The sequence below is a fragment of the Orcinus orca genome, chromosome 17 (assembly GCF_937001465.1).
Source record: "Orcinus orca chromosome 17, mOrcOrc1.1, whole genome shotgun sequence".
Lineage (NCBI taxonomy): Eukaryota > Metazoa > Chordata > Mammalia > Artiodactyla > Delphinidae > Orcinus > Orcinus orca.
In genome coordinates this window covers 34,393,993-34,414,395 of record NC_064575.1, presented here as the reverse complement: position 1 = coordinate 34,414,395, position 20,403 = coordinate 34,393,993, and the positions used below count along the sequence as shown (strand labels likewise).

The following is a 20,403-nucleotide window of genomic DNA, read 5'->3' as shown; positions in this document are numbered from 1 at the left end:
AGACCAGGGCTCGAACCCTTGTCCCCTGCATTGGCAGGTGGCTTCTTAACCACTGCGCCATCAGGGAAGCCTCTGGAGTATATTCTTGACAGAAGAAAATTTCCGTTTTGACTAAGCATTGATGAAAACTGAATCTTTGACTTATCTTTCACATACCTGATGATTGAAATAATTTTCCACAGAATAACTTCTGGTTTTGTACTTTTCAGTTGTTTTTTTCTTCTTCAAACGCACATGCTTTGAGAGCTGTGAAGTGCAAGACATGGCTATATTGTAAGGTGGTTTTTGTCCTTATGCTTCTGTGTCTTGTGCTAGTTAAGTCAGTAGAGTAGTCAGTATGAGTACTGGAAGTTATTCCTGTAATGGGATAGTATATAGTCAATTACATATGGTGGTGTCTGAAAATCACATAATAGCCTCACTTAAAACATCTCCTTAGGGCTTCCCTGGTGGCGCAGTGGTTGAGAGTCCACCAGCCGACGCAGGGGACACGGGTTCGTGCCCCGGTCCGGGAAGATCCCACGTGCCGTGGAGCGGCTAGGCCCGTGAGCCATGGCCGCTGAGCCTGTGCGTCCAGAGCCTGTGTTCCACAACGGGGGAGGCCACAACAGTGAGAGGTCCGCGAACCACAGAACAAAAGAAAATCTCCTTAGCCAGATTTCAAAAAAGCCTGTGGCCATTCCAATATGATCCAACATAGCAGAATATGATAGAAGGAAAATTGGCAAAGAAAGAGACGCTGGTCTTACCTGATGGAAGTTAAAATATCTCACTTTTGACAATTTTGCAAAAACCTATAATTACGTGAATTAATTTCTAGGGTTCTTCATAGGACCTAAAGAGGAACCCATAGAGTTGTGGAAGAACAATAGAAGCTGCTGTGATGAGAAGCCCGGGCACCGCAACAAAGAGTAGCCCCCGCTCGCCGCAACTAGAGAAAGTCTGCACGCAGCATTGAAGACCAACGCAGCCAAAATAAAAATAAATAAATAAAAATAAATAAATTTATTTTTAAAAAAGTAATACTCAGGTTTGAGGCATGAGAAATATGAGAAATTAGCTAATCCTTTCAGAACTTTTAAAATATCAAACTCAGTCTCTAAGATTTTAGCATTATATACAACATCGGTTACTTATTAGTGGTTTGGGAAGGCCAATTTAAAATTTTCTGATCTTACTGTATTGAAATTCACGGCCCTAATGTTTTCCACATTGACTATATGAATGATGAAGTAAAGTCAATCATGTATTTCCTTTCCAACTGGGCAGAAAACAAAATTTTGAAAAGTGTTTGGACTACTGACTTTTGATTTCTTCTAAGGCAAGTGTATAGGTAATTTTTATTCCCTGATTAGGAGAAAAATGGTGGAAGAGGGCAGGGTTAAGAATTAAGATTTCAAGAGCGTGAGAGGTAGATGGCCAACTAGAGTTCCTAAGGTTTGGTGCTTGTAACTGTTGCTGCCGCTTAAGCCTGTCAAAGCAGTGGTACGGCTGCTGCCCTCGTATTTGCTACCTCTAGAAACATTCTTGCCAGTAGTGGCGGCAGCGGGACTCAATTACCCCCTTTTATCACTCTCTGCAGAAGCTCCAGATGGCATCTTCCGTGGGCAACGTGGCCGACAGCACAGAACCAACGAAACGTATGCTTTCCTTCCAAGGGTTAGCTGAGTTGGCACATCGAGAATATCAATCAGGTGATTTTGAGGCAGCTGAGAGACACTGCATGCAGCTGTGGAGACAAAAGCCAGACAATACTGGCGTACTTTTATTACTTTCATCTCTACACTTCCAGTGTCAAAGGCTGGACAGATCTGCCCACTTTAGTACTCTGGCAATTAAACAGAACCCTCTTCTGGCAGAAGCCTATTCGAATTTGGGGAATGTGTACAAGGAAAGAGGGCAGTTGCAGGAAGCAATTGAGCATTACCGGCATGCATTGCATCTCAAACCAGATTTCATCGATGGTTATATTAACCTGGCAGCCGCTTTGGTAGCAGCAGGCGACATGGAAGGGGCAGTACAAGCTTACGTCTCTGCTCTTCAGTGCAATCCTGATTTGTACTGTGTTCGCAGTGACCTGGGGAAACTGCTCAAGGCCCTGGGTCGCTTGGAAGGAGCCAAGGCATGTTATTTGAAAGCAATGGAGATGCAACCGAACTTTGCAGTAGCTTGGAGTAATCTTGGCTGTGTTTTCAATGCACAAGGGGAGATTTGGCTTGCAATTCATCACTTTGAAAAGGCTGTCACCCTTGACCCCAATTTTCTGGATGCTTATATCAATTTAGGAAATGTCTTGAAAGAGGCACGGATTTTTGACAGAGCTGTGGCAGCTTACCTTTGTGCCCTAAGCTTGAGCCCAAATCATGCAGTGGTACATGCCAACCTGGCTTGTGTATACTATGAGCAAGGCCTGGTAGATCTGGCAATAGACACCTACAGGCGAGCTATTGAATTGCAACCACATTTCCCTGATGCTTATTGCAACCTAGCCAACGCTCTGCAAGAGAAGGGCAATGTTGCCGAAGCAGAAGATTGTTATAATACAGCTCTGCGGCTGTGTCCCACCCATGCAGACTCTCTGAATAACCTAGCCAATATCAAAGGAGACCAGGGAAACTTTGAAGAGGCAGTTCGCTTGTATTGTAAAGCATTAGAAGTCTTCGCAGAGTTTGCTGTGGCCCATTCAAATTTAGCAAGTGTATTGCAGCAGCAGGGAAAACTGCAGGAAGCTCTGATGCATTATAAGGAGGCTGTTCGAATCAGTCCTACCTTTGCTGATGCCTACTGTAACATGGGAAACACTCTAAAGGAGATGCAGGATGTTCAGGGAGGCTTGCAGTGTTATACTCGTGCCATTCAGATTAACCCTGCACTTGCGGATGCCCACAGCAATCTGGCTTCCATTCACAAGTATTCAGGGAATATTCCAGAAGCAATTGCTTCTTATCGCACTGCTCTGAAGCTTGAACCTGATTTTCCTGACGCTTATTGTGATTTGGCTCATTGCCTGCAGATTGTCTGTGATTGGACAGACTATGATGAGCGAATGAAGAAGTTGGTCAGCATTGTGGCTGACCAGCTGGAGAGGAATAGGTTGCCTTCTGTGCAGCCTCATCATAGTATGCTCTATCCTCTTTCTCATGGCTTCAGGAAGGCTATTGCTGAGAGCCATGGGAACCTCTGCTTGGATGAGATCAGTGTCCTTCATAAACCACCGTACGAACATCCAAAAGACTTGAAGCTCAGTGATGGTCGACTGCGTGTAGGATACGTGAGTTCTGACTTTGGGAATCATCCTACTTCTCATCTTATGCAGTCTATTCCAGGCATGCACAATCCTGGTAAATTTGAGGTATTCTGTTATACCCTGAGCCCAGATGATGGCACAAACTTCCGAGCGAAGGTGATGGCAGAAGCCCATCATTTCATTGATCTTTCTCAGATTCCATGCAATGGGAAAGCAGCTGATCGCATCCATCAAGATGGTATACACATCCTTGTAAATATGAATGGTTATACCAGGGGTGCTCGAAATGAACTCTTTGCTCTCAGGCCAGCTCCTATTCAGGCAATGTGGCTGGGCTACCCTGGGACCAGTGGCATGCTTTTCATGGATTATATCATCACTGATCAGGAAACTTCACCTGCTGAAGTTGCTGAGCAGTATTCTGAGAAACTGGCTTATATGCCCCATACTTTCTTTATTGGTGATCATGCTAATATGTTCCCTCACCTGAAGAAGAAAGCAGTCATCGATTTTAAGTCCAATGGGCACATTTATGACAATCGGATTGTGCTGAATGGCATCGACCGCAAAGCATTTCTTGATAGTTTCCCAGATGTGCAGATTGTCAAGATGAAATGTCCTGATGGAGGAGACAATGCAGACAGCAGTAATACAGCTCTTAATATGCCTGTCATTCCTATGAATACTATTGCAGAAGCAGTTATTGAAATGATTAACAGAGGACAAATTCAGATAACAATTAATTGATTGAGTCCTAGCAATGGACTGGCAACTACCCAGATCAACATTAAGGCTGCCACTGGAGAGGAGGTTCCCCGTACCATTATTGTAACCACACGTTCTCAGTACGAGCTACCGGAAGATGCCATTGTGTACTGTAACTTTAATCAGTTATATAAAATTGACCCATCTACTTTGCAGATGTGGGCAAATATTCTGAAGCGTGTTCCCAATAGTGTACTGTGGCTGTTGCGTTTTCCAGCAGTAGGAGAACCTAATATTCAACAGTACGCACAAAACATGGGCCTTCCCCAGAACCGTATCATTTTTTCACCTGTTGCTCCTAAAGAGGAACATGTTTGGAGAGGCCAGCTGGCTGATGTCTGCTTGGACACGCCACTCTGTAATGGACACACCACAGGGATGGATGTCCTTTGGTCAGGGACACCCATGGTGACTATGCCAGGAGAGACTCTTGCTTCCCGAGTTGCAGCTTCCCAACTCACTTGTTTAGGCTGTCGTGAGCTTATTGCTCAAAATAGACAAGAATATGAAGACATAGCTGTGAAACTGGGAACTGATCTAGAATACCTGAAGAAACTTCGTGGCAAAGTCTGGAAGCAGAGAACATCTAGCCCTCTGTTCAACACCAAACAATACACAATGGACCTAGAGCGTCTCTATCTACAGATGTGGGAGCATTACGCAGCTGGCAACAGACCTGATCACATGATTAAGCCTGTTGAAGTCACTGAGTCGGCCTAAATAAGGACTGTGTGCACAGGAGAATTACCCTGTACCTGAGCCTCAACCTTCTGGGGGAAAGGGAACTACTTTTTCCTTATCTGTACAATACCATGTTGCAGATGGGTGACAGACAATGATAAGAAATAGCACAGCCAGACTTGCTTCCTGCATGATCACGATAGGGAGAGACTCAAGAGATGGGAAACTGCTGTTCCACAAGGAGTCTCCATAGAATTTTGCAGCAGCCAGGTGTCTGGAAGGTCTGGAAGGTAAGTCTGGAAGGTCTGATCTCCCTTGGTCTTCCATGGGATGGATGGTTAGTGTGGAATGGAGATAGAGATTGCCCAGCCGTTTTGTGATTATCATGGATTGATTGAGTCTTCTGAATTAATATTTTTCTTTATATTTTGGGTATTGGAGCTTTTAAAAATGTTTGGTTTCAGGTATTTTTATTCATGTGAAGTGTATATGATTCTCTTGAGATAAGGTTTTAAGCTAAAATATTCCTTGTTTTAGTTTCTGAACTCTACAGATAAATGGGGATTTTGCTGGTGTAGTCTTTTTATAGGTTTTATAAACCACTTGAACCTATATCAGTCATTTTAGTGTCTGACATAATGTTTGGAACTATCAGTGCTTTGTTGGTTTATAGATGATGGCTTAAATTCTTTTCCTGGTCCGTTTCCTTCTTCCCGTCCCCCCACTTTAAAAATTCTCTTGTAACTTGGCTAACAAAAAACCAAGTCTGATTCAAAACCTCCCAGAGCGTTTCTCTTAAACGCATCATCTGGTGCCAAATGAAGATCCTTAGGAGTGATTATTAATTCTGAAGGGCACAGTTGTGGTACTGTCACTGATGATAATAATAATGGATTTTTGGCCTAAAGTGTTGACCTATTTCACCAGTGTTTTACCGTTGACTGCCCCTCTATGCTGCTTCCAAAAGTCATAGTGTGTGATAAGATTTTTACTTTCATTTCTAAAGTTTTTTTTTTTTTTAGTGAGTCCTGTTCTTCCTTTTTCTTTCAGCAGAAATGAAATCCCAGGTAAGTATAAGTATTCAAATATTTGATCAGTAAGTCACAGTTATCTCCAATACATTAAATAACTTTCATCAAAGAAACATGTTATAGATAAAAAGCTCTGAAGGACCAGCTATGTATATGATAATTATGTTTCAGATCTTCTAGGGTATTATATATAATAACTTGTCTTCTGGACGTGGTCTTGAAGTCTTTATGGATTCAGCCTCGGTAGTAGCGAACTGCACTGCTACTTGGTTTGGAGTACAAATTAGACTTTAGCCCTCCTGGAGGTTGAGTTTTTGGTATTGAAAACCATAGGAATGAAATTATTGTATTTCAGCAAAGGATCGAGGGCTTGAGGCTTAAAAAAGGCAACACATGTGTGGGAAGCAGTCAGCCTTGAAAGCAGGTAAGGACATGCCAGGCATGCGGCCGCTGCTCGAAGGGACTGTCCCTACTTGTTCCCCTCCTTATTCCATTCCATGGGAGATAAATCACCAGGGCCCAGAGATCAGAAAGAATGTAAAATTTGACAAGCAAAGCTGTCTCCCCTCTGCACGTGCAGGTTATTTTTGATGATTCTGGGTTTATGGGTTTTCTCCCAGGGAAGTTAACCTTGAGCCGAGACAGTCTGTAGATAATGTAAACCACCATCTGGCAAGCTTCCTTTTTCTAGTCTATTTAATCTGCAACTGTAGCATAATGACTTTGGAATTACTGTTGCTGTATTACCAAAATCTTAAACTAGGATATTTTTGACAAATGCGGTCCTTAGTTAATTTTTAGAGCTACAAACTGTCAGATGGCTCTGAAATAACAATTGTCTGGCTATTCTTCAGGGTGATCACAATATGGTAATGACCTTGAGGTACCACTAAAAAGCAGGAAGGTGTGAGTCTTCCTTTGGTTCCAGAGTGAAATGCGAGTTGGAGTTGGAAAAGAGGCCCACAACCAAGTGTTAGAGAAGGAAATGTGAGGTCATTAGTGAAAAACCAGGTTGAAGTTAAGGTGAAGAGGCATGAGGAAATGGGCAACTGTTCCAGTATTACAAAGATCATCAAGAAGCATATCCATGAATGTGGTTTGTATTGCAATAGCTGAAAAAGAGACAAATAACCTGGCCTGGCCTTCATGGAGATTATATTTTATTGATTCTGATAATAGATTATTGTTGATAAGGGCCTCCTATAAATTATAACCATGCAAAGGCAGCAAGATAATTTTTTTTCCTTTATGTATGTGTTTCTCATTCCTACTCACTTCTCTCTTAGGGGAAGAGAAAATCACGAAAAACAAAATTGTCAAGTCTCAACTATTCCTTTTCAAAATAATTTTTTTTGCAAATTCCAGTGCAGACAATAGTTTAACTGTTAAGATTTGTAAGGCTCAAAAAGCTAGATTTTTACAAAGTGTAGCCAAATTTTATTCCATACATAATAGCTTTGGAAAGAATATGTGATGATGCAAAGTTGGAAAAAGGTGGTTTTTCTTCTGTGAATGGCTTCACTGTGTTGGGAGAACAGGCACAGAAGAAATCAAAGTAATTAAACATGGGGTGAGTTTTCCTGATAGGGGACTCTAGTGCTTTAAAATACACTAGATAATCCTAGGGATAATCTGAGGGTAGAACAGACCAATGCCTCATTTCCAATCTGGTACCCTGGAAGAAAACAGTGTATTTCCTTTGAGGTCTTGAGAGGTTTCTCTTCTGCTTTGTTTTATTTTTGGTTCATTTTGTAATCAACCTTATTAAGGTATCATTTACATACAATAAAATGCAGACATTTTTAGTCAACGGTTCAGTGACTTTTAATTAATGTATACATTTGTATAACTAGCACCCCCTAAAGATAGATAACAATCCTAAAACCCTAGAAAGTTTCCTCCTAGGCTTTTGCAAAAGTATCCCCATCTCCCACCCCAAGGCCACCACGGATCTGCTTTTTATCTTTAGAGATGACTTTTGCTCAGTTTAGAATTTCATGTAAGTTGAATAATACAGTAGGTGCCCTTTTGATCTGGCTTCACTTGCTCAGCATATGGTTTTTGAGATTCATTCATGTTGGGATGTTTTAAACCAGGACTTTAGCCTGGGTGGCTGATGTTGTCTGAAGGCACCTATAGGTACATCTGAGTCTCTGGCATTGTCACTGTCTGTTCTTGGCTCCGTATTTTCAACTTTACTAAGAAGCACAAGGTTGAAGTAAGGAAGATCATTGTCAGTATAATGGAGGTGAAGTGGGTTCTGTTATATAATATTCTCAGCAAAAATTGACCTGCTTGGAATCACTGTGTTGATAATCGACAAGGATTCTCTTCCTCCAAAAGCCTTGATACTATAAAACTTCTAAAGGACGCTGTCCTAGGACCCTTCTTTTAGTTTTCGTATTTTGGGAAACATTTCTGGAAAATTCAAATGCTCGCAACCTGAAAGAAGCAATTATTCACCTGAAGGCTAACTCTGCTAAAGTTGAGTTGTCCGACCTTTACATGCTGATAGAAGCCAAATAGCCTTGCAAAACAATGCTCTCTTATTGGATATAAGCATATACATTGTTTAAGGTGGACGTGTGTATGCAGTAAAGTGAAAAAACAAAGAATCTTTGAGTTTCCCTTGCTGGTTTTTTTTATTTTTTCATTTAAGTTTCTATAGCGTATGCTAATAGCTCAGGGAAACCTCAGGTTAGTTTTAGGTCCACTCTTTACGTAAATGTTGAAGTACTCCATACCCACCTTTTTTCTACCTTCCTTCTTTTCTTCCATCTTTCCTTTCTAACTTCTTATAATCCATTATACTTAATCCTGCATTTGCTGAGGTGGCAATTAGTGTAGGAAAATACTGTGAAATTTTGCTGTTCAGAATGCATGTTGACCAAATTCTATATTGAGAAAAGGTCTGAATTTACCCAGAGTAACCCTTTCTCAGCGTCTTTGAATAAAGGCCCTAGAAAGTGGGCTATATATAGTATCCTGACAGGTATGTAGAATTCATAGCAATTGCCCTCAAAGAGCTTACCTAGCGTAGATGCATATGAATGCATTTAATAATTGCTTTATTGGCAGCAGTGCCAACATACACAGTCTATTTTGTTTTATATCATTCTCATTACCTGCTGTTTACCACTGTATACATTGCTAATGGCGTGGTTTCTATGGCTTGTGAATTTCACGGCCAAATAATACGTAATTTATTGCACACTTCAGTGTAGAAGATGGAGACTTCATAACTTTTCGTGTGCTCGTTGCCCCTTTGGAATGTATTACACTGAGATTAGTCAAAGTAATAAATTTATTTCAAATGTGCGTGATAGGTAGACATCAATTAGGACTGATGGGCAATATTTCTTCTTCCAGCAACATAACAGTTTTTACAGACTAAGCCATTGAACGTGGAGTTACTGAACATGGGACTCAGTTCACTGGGATCCTTCTTAGAAGAATAAAGGACAACTTGAATTGGATTTGTGTGGCTTATTCAAGTAGTAACTAATCAGCTACATCTTGGTGAACTTAATTTGTCACAATCGTTTGGTATTTTATTAACTCTCTTCCCCCAACTCTCACGAGAATGGATCATGAGTATCTTAAAACATACTAAGTCGTCTTCCATCCCTGTTAATCTAACTACAAGAGCACACTTTCCTTATCCAATGCAAGTTACTGTCTGTTAGAGTGGCTGGGGTTTTAATTCTCTACAAAATTAAAACCAGCAAAGAGAAACATTTTCAAGGAGCCACCACATTGTAGAGCCTTAGAAAGAAGACTTTAGAATTAAGGACAAATATATCATTTTATAGCTAAAGCACCTGAGGCCTAAAGTAGGCAGGTAACCATCGAGGTCAGGGAAAGGGGTTGAAGATCAGGTTTCAAGCTGAGGAAGAGTCTACAGGGACTCAATCTGAGCAGGTCAAAAACTGAAATGAGACCACGAATGTTCTGGGAAGGCTGGCATCTGGCCTCCACTGTGGGATTCAGATGGGGAGTGGTTCCTGGGGGAACTGAGCTTCTGCAGTAGGCAGAGAACTCCACCTCATCTCCGGAAAGTGCCACTGACATCAGGGAGTTGAGGGGAAATAGCAATGAGTTCCAGTCCACCTGAGAAAGCAGGCCAGTCTGATTAACTCTGAATTTAGGCTTATTTCAGATACTTCTTGAGAAAGAACTTGGACAAGAGCAAGTCCCACGCAGCCTCTTTTAAATCCATGCCCAGTATTTTCTGGTGGAGCTGCTTCTACCCTCCAAGTGACTCCAGTATTTTAATTTCACTCTGTATTTAATTCCGACAGTTCTATGACTGATTATTTAATGGGCAAATAAGTAGGGTCACAAAAGAGTGTGAATGTATTTTACAGGATGAGGCTGGGCGGAGTGGAGCAGTCTGGAATAGGACACCAATAAAAAGGGATCTTGATAAAGTAGAACGTCTATTAGAAATGGAGAGGAATTCGCAAGGAAATTAGTGCCTGACACCACGCCCTTCTCTCTGCATGTTTAGAAGCTAGTTTCTAATTTTATTTTCATAGGCGATGTGCCTGTGATGAATTGTCTTTTACCTCCACACTATTTATCACATGGACATATTGTGAAGTTTGTGTGAGAGAAAGCAAGTATTAGAATTTGTCTTGCAAGCAGCTATAAGCACTGCCTGGAACAATCTAGGATAGAAGGGAAAGGAAAGGAAGGTGGAAACAAAGGAGAAAGACAGCTAATGATGCTGGAGTCTCTCGCTAGGATTTGTGGTATCTCTTTTTGAAACTAAGTACAGAAAGTCAGAACTTGACTGATTGTTTCTTGATCACGGTTTGTTTTCATTTTTGCTTTTTTCTTGCTCTCTCATCAGTTATTCCAGCCAGTGCCATGTCATTTTCAGTTTCAGTAAGCATGCTTGTCTTGTTTCCATTTGCATTATTCATGCAAACCTTGACTGAACTGATGACCCCGAGTTATCACGGAAACATTAGATACACCAGTTGATACATTTCTTAATTTTAGAAAAAAATTACCGAGTGAAGGTTAAAATAACTCCTCTTCAATTTGTCATTTAAAAAAACTTCTCCTAACATACAATACCTCATTGCCTAACAATGCCAGATAAATGAAGAATTGCTATGTATTCATGAATGCAGGCTTGTCTGTATATTTTTTGGCAAGTATGACCGTTACCGAGGGTAATGGCCTTGTTTGCTGGCCATGTCCTGTCTCCTAGAAAGTTGTACTTTCTGTTGTCTTTCAGTTGGTCCATTGGATATCAGAGGTGAATTTATAAAACTATACTTCCCTTTACAGTTACTTTGTTTTGTTTTGTTTTGTTTTACTTGAAGTGTAGTTGATTGACAATGTTGTGTTTCAGGTGTACAGCCAAGAGATACAGATATATATATTTCTTTTTCAGATCTGTTTCCTTTATAGGTTATTACAAGGTATTAAATATAGTTGCCTGTGCTATACAGCAGGACCTTGTAGTTTATCTACTTTATACATAGTATACACTTACTTTGTGTGATCCACGCTGGTCAGACCACATAATTATTTTCACTTCTGATATAATTTTTTCAGATTCAACCTCAAATCTTTGATGAGAAGATATTTTAAAATAAGTTTAGCATGTGTGTGCTCTAAATCCAACAGTAGTTATTAGAGATATGATTTTGCACTAGGTATTCCTCTCTTTTTTGTTCTTGGCCAACCAATTGAAAATTAGTTTTTATTTTCTGGTTGGTTTGCTAGATGTTTATGACTATAATAAAAGTCTTAAATTTTGTCTCATATCTTAAAGCACAATCTGAATTAGCAATGGATATTGTGCTATACATAGGGGCTGTGATATATAGTTTCTAACTTCAAAAACATATAACCTAGAAGGGAACACAGACACATATGCAGCAATTATGGCAACTGCATTTGTTTACTAAGTGAAATAGCACTGAGATAGATAAAGTGCTAGCAAGCCTTGAACAGGCAAATCAGCTTCAAAAATAGATGCGCAGTTCTTTAAAAATCTTTTTAACATTTTTCCAGGTACATGTAGAATATAACTTAGCATAAAAACGGTATGGGTTTGAGGATATGGGGAGGGAGAAGGTTAAGCTGTGACAAAGTGAGAGAGTGGCATGGACATATATACACTACCAAACATGAAATAGATAGCTAGTGGGAAGCAGCCGCTTAGCACAGGGAGATCAGCTTGGTGCTTTGTGACCACCTGGATGGGTGGGATAGGGAGGGTGGGAGGGAGACAAAAGAGGGAGGGGTTATGGGGATGTATGTATATGTATAGCTGATTCACTTTGTTATATAGCAGAAACTAACACACCATTGTAAAGCAATTATACTCCAATAAGGACGTTAAAAATAAATAAATAAGGAAAAGAAGACTGACTCATCCAATTAAAAAAAAAAAAGAAATTCTTTTGTCCTGGAATCAAGAGAAGGGATGAAGTAAAAGGATGAGGAAGAACAAGAAGAGGAAATGTGAGCCTGGAGAGGGTAGGAGGAAGAGCAGAAGGCAAATAAGTGTATGTGCTTCCCTTGCCATCCCTGACTTTTTTTTTTTTTTTGCGCTTCAGGAAAACCCAAAAGCCAGAGAAGAGCACGGAGGTGGTCACCACTGCATGTGAACAAAAAGGTGGAGAGAAGAGAATGGTGGTAATCTGCGCAGGCAACTGGAGGATGACCTGAGTGCATCTCGCCAGGGAACAGTCCCTGTTCCATAGAACCCCTGAAGATGCCAGGCTCTTATGTTTAGATGGGGGGCCGAAGGCGTCTGTGGGGTCACCACATACATCACTCCTGGAGATGTTGTTCACTCTTTGTAAAGAGTGTCCCTGGTGAGGTTCCACATCTCCCTCTGCAGGACCCAGCCTTGCCCTCCCAACCCGCCGAGGTCAGCAGGCAACATCCCCAGTTAATCACCAGGTGTGGTGAGATATCTGGAGTGGCCCTGGTACCCCCTAGTTCAGGCGTCCTGGGGAAAGGGTGAGGAGGACAGAGGCACCGGGGCTTCTTCTCACGCAAGCAGACAGCTCACCTGGCCCAGCGCTGCTGCATCCCTGTGGGCACGCGGTAGCCCTGGCATCCGGTAGGGGACACTGCAGGATCCACACCTGGCTGGGATTTGCCCACCCCTTGGGGACCCCGCAGCCTCTGTGGAGCCCCACTGAAGGGCCTGGGTCACCTCATGGCACCATTTCTCAACCTGAGGTTCTATAGATTTTTCATAGATGTGTAAAAATTGAATACAACACACACACACAAAATGAAGGCAATTCAAAGCAATGCTAATTTAGGATGAGTTAAAGGGCCAGGATTCCAAGTTAATTATGACCTTAAAATTAGATAACAAATACATCTGGTTTTATTACACGCTGAAAAGCAGTGTCTTCTACAAACTTTTCATGTTGGGATACAGCAAAGCTATAGAATTTATGATTCTATGACCACAGCATCAGGATATTTTTAAATTAAAAAGCACAGGCAAGTTTGGCTGGGGTGTTAAAGAAAGAAAAATGATTATTAGGGGAAAAGGGAACATTGCGGTTCTCTGCCCACTTCCACTGTGCTGGTCTCATGATGGGCCGTGTTGCGTGTGGGCTGGAGGGACAGGGTCACTACTCCCACCTGTGTCATCAGACCTCCCACTCACAGCGCCCAGGTGGGAGGGACCCACACTTTTCACCCTGGAGCCCCAGAGCCTCCCCTTTCCTCTGCATCACTTTCACTGTTCAGGGGACCAATCACTTGAACGCCGCCCGGCCAAATGCCCAGGTTAAATCGCCCCTGTAGGACAGGTCTCTCTGCTACCAGAACACACTTGGCAAAGAGCAGCAAACAGGCCCCAGTGCCCTGGGGATGTGAGCCCTGGGGGATGTCAGGGCCGAAAGTCACTTGCAGGGTCTGAGTAGCCCCCTGGGTCCCACACACCGACCCCAGGAAGCCCACCTCCCCACTGACTCCAGTCCCTGCCTTTGTGTGGCAGGTTCTGGTCTGACACCTGTGAGGACTGTGACCTGGAGGCCTCAGCCTGAGACTCAGAGGGGATGGAGCCTGTGCAGCGTCTGGCAGCTTAAATGAGACACGAAGCCAAGGAAGGAGGGCCGCCTCTCTGCTCCCCCTCCGCTCCTGAGTCAGCTAGTGAGTGCCGGTTACTTCCTGTCGGAGCTGTACAGATTTAGCATAAATTTTAGATATAGGTCTTACTTTTAACAGTGAAAGGCTGTTACATCAAGCAAAATTGATCTCTTTTTTTTTTAAACATTTCTATGTAAGATAACACACAAGTATAGAAAAGCACCCTCCGCAAAGGGAGGGCTCAGTGAATTACAATGGGCGCTCCACTCTGGGGAGCAGTAGAAGCCCAGATGCTTCTGAGAAGCTCCTCAGCTTCCTTACTCTGGCCCGACCTCCACAGCGGAAATCCCAAAGGGACTGGATTCTCCCAGCCCTCCAGCACCCTCCACTAGTTTCTGATTGTGCTGCCACACTCATTTTGAGTTATTTGTGTGTAAATCACTGCACTTGGAATATACGTGGAGTAACTGATTTCATTCTTATAACTGAATAAGTTAGCACTTATTCTTCTCCCCTTCTACAGGGGGCAGCCAGGGTGCTAGGGACGTCCTGTATATTGAACTGGGTGTTGGTAACAGATGTGTTTATATTTACAAGAAACCATAAAGCTCTACGCTTACGATCTGTGCCCTGTACAATACACCAAGGAAACTTCAATTAGAAAGAGATGCCAAAAAAATTTCCCCACAAAACAAACTTCAGGGCCCTGTGGCTTCCTCTGATTTCTACCAAACATTTAAGACAGAAACGATGCCCGTCTCCTACACACTCTTCCAGAGAACAGATACAGAGGGAACACACCCACACTGCTTTCATCGGACCAGGAGAATACCAGGAGAATACTGATGTCATACCAGTAGCAGATATTACACACACAGGACAGGAGAAATTACAGGCTAAACACTTCTGAATGTCGATGTCAAAATCCAAAAGCAAATATTAGCAGTCTAAATCTAGAGGTTTTCAGAAAGGAAGGAAACTAGGATTTCGTGGCGGTATTTCCAGTGGTTGATGTGGACAGGATCACTGGGTGTTTGGGCGCTGCCTGGGAACGTGGAGAGAAGGGACAATGCCATCGGGTTAGTGGAATGAACATTTGGTGACAGAGATTAGGAGGGCCTGGGTCATCCTCAGAGACAGTCCTGGGATGGGGTCTCTAGGCTGTGGCTATGGAGGGGTCCCTCTAGAAGGGCATGGGCCTCTCTCCTGTGCCACTGCAGGGTCTAGGGATGGATGAGGAGTTTGTAGGGGCTGGTTTTTGATGAGGAAGGATGAGCAGGGAAGGTGCGCCCTCAGAGCCAGTGCAGCCACGGCCCCTCCCCAGCCAGGCCGTAGCCCAGGCTACTCAGACAGTTGCTCACATCAATAGGCGACAGTGGGTCACGCCAGCTTCACCCACTAAACCACCAAGCACAGCCCAGCAGGCCACTGTCCTCATTAATCAGCACTACCTGTGCATCCAGGGCTGGTTGTTGAAGACCAAGCTAATTTGTTAGAGACGTGCCATGTGGGCAACAGGCTTGGAGAGACCAGGGCTCTGAGCCACGTGGAGACAAGCCGACCACTGGTCAGACCACCAGGAGGCTCACCCAGTGTGTGAAGACGCTGAGGGAGGAGGGACATAGATGGGACCCCCTGATCCTTCAAGGGACCTTCTTTCAGGGATATTTAAGAGCTGTGGGGTCAGGGATCAACATGTAAGGGAGGCAGCAGGTCAGGCATGGGCCCTCCTGTTGGCTCACACCCCTCCTGTCCTTGGAGCAACCATGGGGCAGGCAGGAGGATTGGGGGCATGGAGGGAGGGGAGCCCTGGGCTCAGGGGTCCAGAGCACCATCTAGAGGATTCAGGGGTTGAGGGATTTCTGTCCCAGGGAACCAACTACATTCCTGTCCCACATCCATCTGTCATCAGCTTTGCGACTCTGGGAAAGTCACTTAAAATCTCAACATTTTAGTGCCATGTACCATAAAATATGGTTCACAGCACCTGCCATGAGTTTCCCACGGGGCTGATGTGGGGATCACAGGAGATGATGACAGATATTCTTCACAAGCTCTAAAGCATCACACCCATAACCTTCCCCACTCCCCTGCCCTGTGGCATCCAGGTCCCCCCTCTGGAGGCAGCACTACCACATTTCTTGCTTATTCTTCCAGACATTTAATATTTGCACACTTAGGTAGCACTTATGAAGTAACCATCATTTTTCATCAGGGTCTACCTGATTTGCTGTATTAAGCTTCATCATGTAATACTAATAAGTGGGCCCTACTGACATTTCCATTATCACAGAACAAGGAACTGAGGACAGAGGGTCTGCATAACTTTCCCAGGTTCATGTGGCTTCTGGTATGATTTGAATCCAGACCATCAGGCACCAGCCCCCACTCTGTCGGTCACTGTGCTGTGCTCCCTTTCTGTATTATCTCACTAAATAAAGTCATGTCCCCGTGCAGTCAGCCTGCTGGCTATTTTAAGTGCACACCACATTGCAACACCCTCTTCTCAGCCCAGCTTCGATTCACTTGACTCCCCTAGACTCCCCTAGGAGGCTGGTGAACAAAGAGAAGAGATGTGTGACCTGGGAATGAATTGACACCTCTGCATGGTCTTCTCCCAGCAACATATCAATAGTTCTCTCAGTTTTTGTTGTGTTTTCCAGGATCATGACTCGGGTACCAAGAAGAAAAGGAAGATTATAAAGGAGTCAAACACAGGATGCACAAGAATATCATCTGCGATCAAGATAATCTGCTGGCCATCCGCAGCGGTGGTTCAGGCACATCAGAATCAGCATCTGGCCAAACAACAGGGTAGGGACACAAATAGCACCCCCACTAACCACTCCATTGAAGGTACTGTGGAAATAATACCAGCAAGTAGATTCAGGAGCAATGGCTGTAGTTTGTACAGCAGAGCCTGGATCTGGCTGAGGGAGGATTGGGCATGGAAGGTGCCCACTCAGAGCCCATGCAGCCACTGCCTGCTCTTAGCCAGGCCTTAGTCCAAGCTGCTCAGATGATTGGTCAGTTTCTAGTCAGTGAGACCCTGGGGGCCTGTAAACCTCATCTGTTAAGCCACCAAAACACCAGCCCAGTAGACCCTGTTCCCAGCTAATGAATATTAACTGCTCATCATCCAGGTTTGATCAGTTGAATATGATGCTAATTCTCTGTGCAACTGTCATGTGGGCAGTTGGTTTGGAATGTCCTGGGTTTTGAGTCAGTTAGGGAGTCAAGTAGACTACTGGTCATTCAGGGTGGTCACCTGACCACCAGGAAGTCTCACTGCAAATCAGCTGCTAGAATCAAGTGCTGAGGGGGAAGGGAGGGAAGATGCACACACATTTGGATACCCCGGTCCATCAGCGGGTCTGCATTTGGGGGAAAGACATTGTATTTGGGGTCAGGGATTGAAACGTAGAGCCAGGAGGTGGGTCCAGATTTGAGCCATTCTCTTGGGCCAGGCACCTCCTCCGAGTACCAGCTGTCTCCCTGCAGCATCCTTGGGGCAGGAGGATGTGGGAAAGGGAGTGAGGAGAGCTCTTGGTTTGTGTATCCAGGGCATGATCTCATGTCCATGTGTTCAGGAATCTCTATCCCTCCCCTGCCTCAGACCCATCACTCATCAGTGTTGTGACTCTGGGCAAGTTACTCAATCTGTCTAAATTTCAGTGCCCTGAACCATAAAATATGGGTCACAGCCCCTACTCTGCCCACCCCACAGTGCATCACAAGAAATAATATTCTTTCCATGAGCTCTAAAACTTCTTACTCATGTCATCAATGTGAAAAAGTAGGCTCTATCCTCCTGTTTGTAGCCTCCTAGGTGCCCTTTCTGGAGACGACCTACTTATTCTTCCAGGCATTTAATACTTGAACATTTATGTAGGTAGCACTTATGAAGTACCCATCATTTTTCTTCAGGCTTTGTATTTACTAATGTTTAGCCTCAGAACATAATACGAATAAGCAGGTCCTACTAATATTTCCATATCCCTGGCCAGGGAACTGAGAAACAGAAGGGTTAAGTAACTAACCTTCCCAGGTACACGTGGCGTTCAAATAGGATTTGATTTCAGGCCATCAGGCACCAGCACCCATACTCTCCCTCATTGTGTTGTGCTGACTTTGTACTTGTCTCATGTAAATAAAGTTATTTTCCCCATGTGATCAGCCTGTTGGGTATTTTAAGTGCACGCTAAAATGCAAGATCCATCTTCATAAGCCCTACTTTGATTCAGGCGATTCCCCGGGCAGCTAGTAATAAGGAGCTCTGAAGTTTGACCTGTGAATAAGTTAAGACTTTTGCCAGGAAGATGTCAACACCTCTCACTATTGTGAATGTATTTCCTAGGAACTTGTTTCAGGAATATGAAAAGAAAAAGACAAGGATTCAAACCAAGGACACATATGGGGATTGATCCTCCATGAAGAAAATATACTGGCTGGCCCTCACCGTCATTCAACAGCTCAAAATGAACATCTAGTCCCAAAGGGTTGAGCCTCAAATATCATCCCATACAAGCCACTCCATTGAAGCCACTGTGAGAATTCCATCCTGAAACTGATCAAGAGTAATGACTATAAAAATGTTGTCATATTATCCTTTGATTGAGATATAATTCACATTCCATCAATTCACATTTTTTTTTAACTGTGTGATTCAGCTGCTTTTAGTGTACTCAGGTTTTGCAATCAACATCTCTAATTCCAGTACATTTTCATCATCCCCAAGTGAAACCTCATACCTAGTATCAGTCATTCTCATTCTGTCCTCCCCTTTCACCCCAGCCCTGGGTCTTTCTGTCTCTATTGATTTTCCTATGCTGGACCTTTCATATGAATAGAACCACACAATGTGCGGACTTCTGTGTCTGACTTTTGCAGTAAGCAAAATGTATTCAAGGTGCATCCAGGTTGTAGCATGTATCTGTCCTTCACCCTTTTAATGGCTGAATAATATTCATTGTATGGATATAACACATTTTATTTTTCCATTCCTCAGTTGGCGAATAGTTGGGTTGTTTCCACTTTTTGGCTATTATGAATAATGATATGACAATGTAACACTCATGTACAAGTTTTCGTGTGAACATATGTTTTTTATTTCTCCTGGACATATACCTGGGAGTAGAGTTCCTGGGCCATACTGTATCTCTGTGTTGAACTTTTTGAGGAACGGCCAAACTATTTTCTTTTTCATATTTGCACCAGCGATGCTTGAAAGTGCCAATTTCCCCACATCATTGCCAACCCTTGTTTTTAAAAAAATTATATGGCACAATAGTGGGTATGAAGTGGTATCTCACTGTGGTTTCAGTTTGCATAATTTTGACTAATAATTTTGGACATGTTTTCATGTGCTTATTGGCAATTTGTGTCTTCTTTGGAGCAGTATGTATGCAGATTCTTCTTCTCATTTTTAAAATTTGGTTATTTGACATTTTATTGTTGAGTTGCCAGTGTTCTTTACATATTCTGAATACTAGGCTTTATCAGATATATGACTTGCAAACATTTTCCTTCATTCTGAAGGTTGTATTATGTCTTTCTTGATGGTGTTCTTTGAAACACAAAGGATTTTAATTTTGATAAAGTCCAATTTCTTTTTCCTTTTGTTGCCTGTGCTTTTGCTATCATATTTAAGCGTTCATTGCCAAATCCAAGACTATGAAGATTTATCCCTTTTTTTCTTCAGAAATTTGTATAGTTTAGCTCTTATATTTAACTCTTTGATCCATTTTAAATTCAAAGTCTATTTTGTCTGATATTGGCATAGACACTCCTGCTCTCTTGGTTACTATTTGAGTTTTCTCACTGAGTTTGGAATTCCCTTTTCTATCCTTTAACTTTCAACCTGCTTGATTCTTTTGATCTCAAGTAAGTCTCTTGTAGACAGCATATAGTTGGGTCATATGTTTTTACCTATTCCGCCAATCTCTGTATTTTGATTGGAGAGTTTAATGCATTTACATTTAAAGTAATTGCTGACAAAAAAAAGACTTATTTCTGCTATTGTGCTGTTTCTTTTCCATCTGCCCAAAGCTTTTTTGCCCCTCATTTCCTGCATTCCTATCTTTCGTTGTGTGTGTTTAGCTGATTTCTTACAATAAAATATTTAAATGACTTTCTCACTTCCTTTTGGGACTATTCTATAGCTATTTTCTTTGTGTTTACCATGGGGATTACCTTTAACATCCTAAAATTAAAACACTCTAATTTGAACTTATACCAGGTTAAACTCAACAACATCCAAGTTCTTGAAGCTAAAAGAGCATCCTACTATCTCAATGCAAAAGACCTTCTCCAAGACACACTGCAGTTTCTGCCTGGCTGGGACATTGCCCCAGAGTGGGGTTAAGTTTAAGGAGTCTTAGTTCCCCTACCAGGGACTGAACCCGGGGCCCCAGCAGTGAAAGTGCTGAGTCCTAACCACTGGACCGCCAGGGAATTCCCTGTATATGTATGAAAAAAGGATACCACAGTCTCAGAGGGTGGCGTTGACGTCATATAAAGGTGACACGTATGACAGCTATAACAAAGAGTGGAAGGTAAAAGAATCTATATGGATGTAAGCCTTCTGAATTTTATTTA

The 20,403-nt window shown here is 42.8% G+C and overlaps 1 pseudogene; it reads left to right on the top strand.

Moving 5' to 3' along the window:
- The first annotated feature begins 1,585 nt into the window (after positions 1-1,585).
- LOC125961797 (UDP-N-acetylglucosamine--peptide N-acetylglucosaminyltransferase 110 kDa subunit-like) lies at positions 1,586-14,627 on the top strand (annotated as a pseudogene).
- Positions 14,628-20,403: the final 5,776 nt, after the last annotated feature.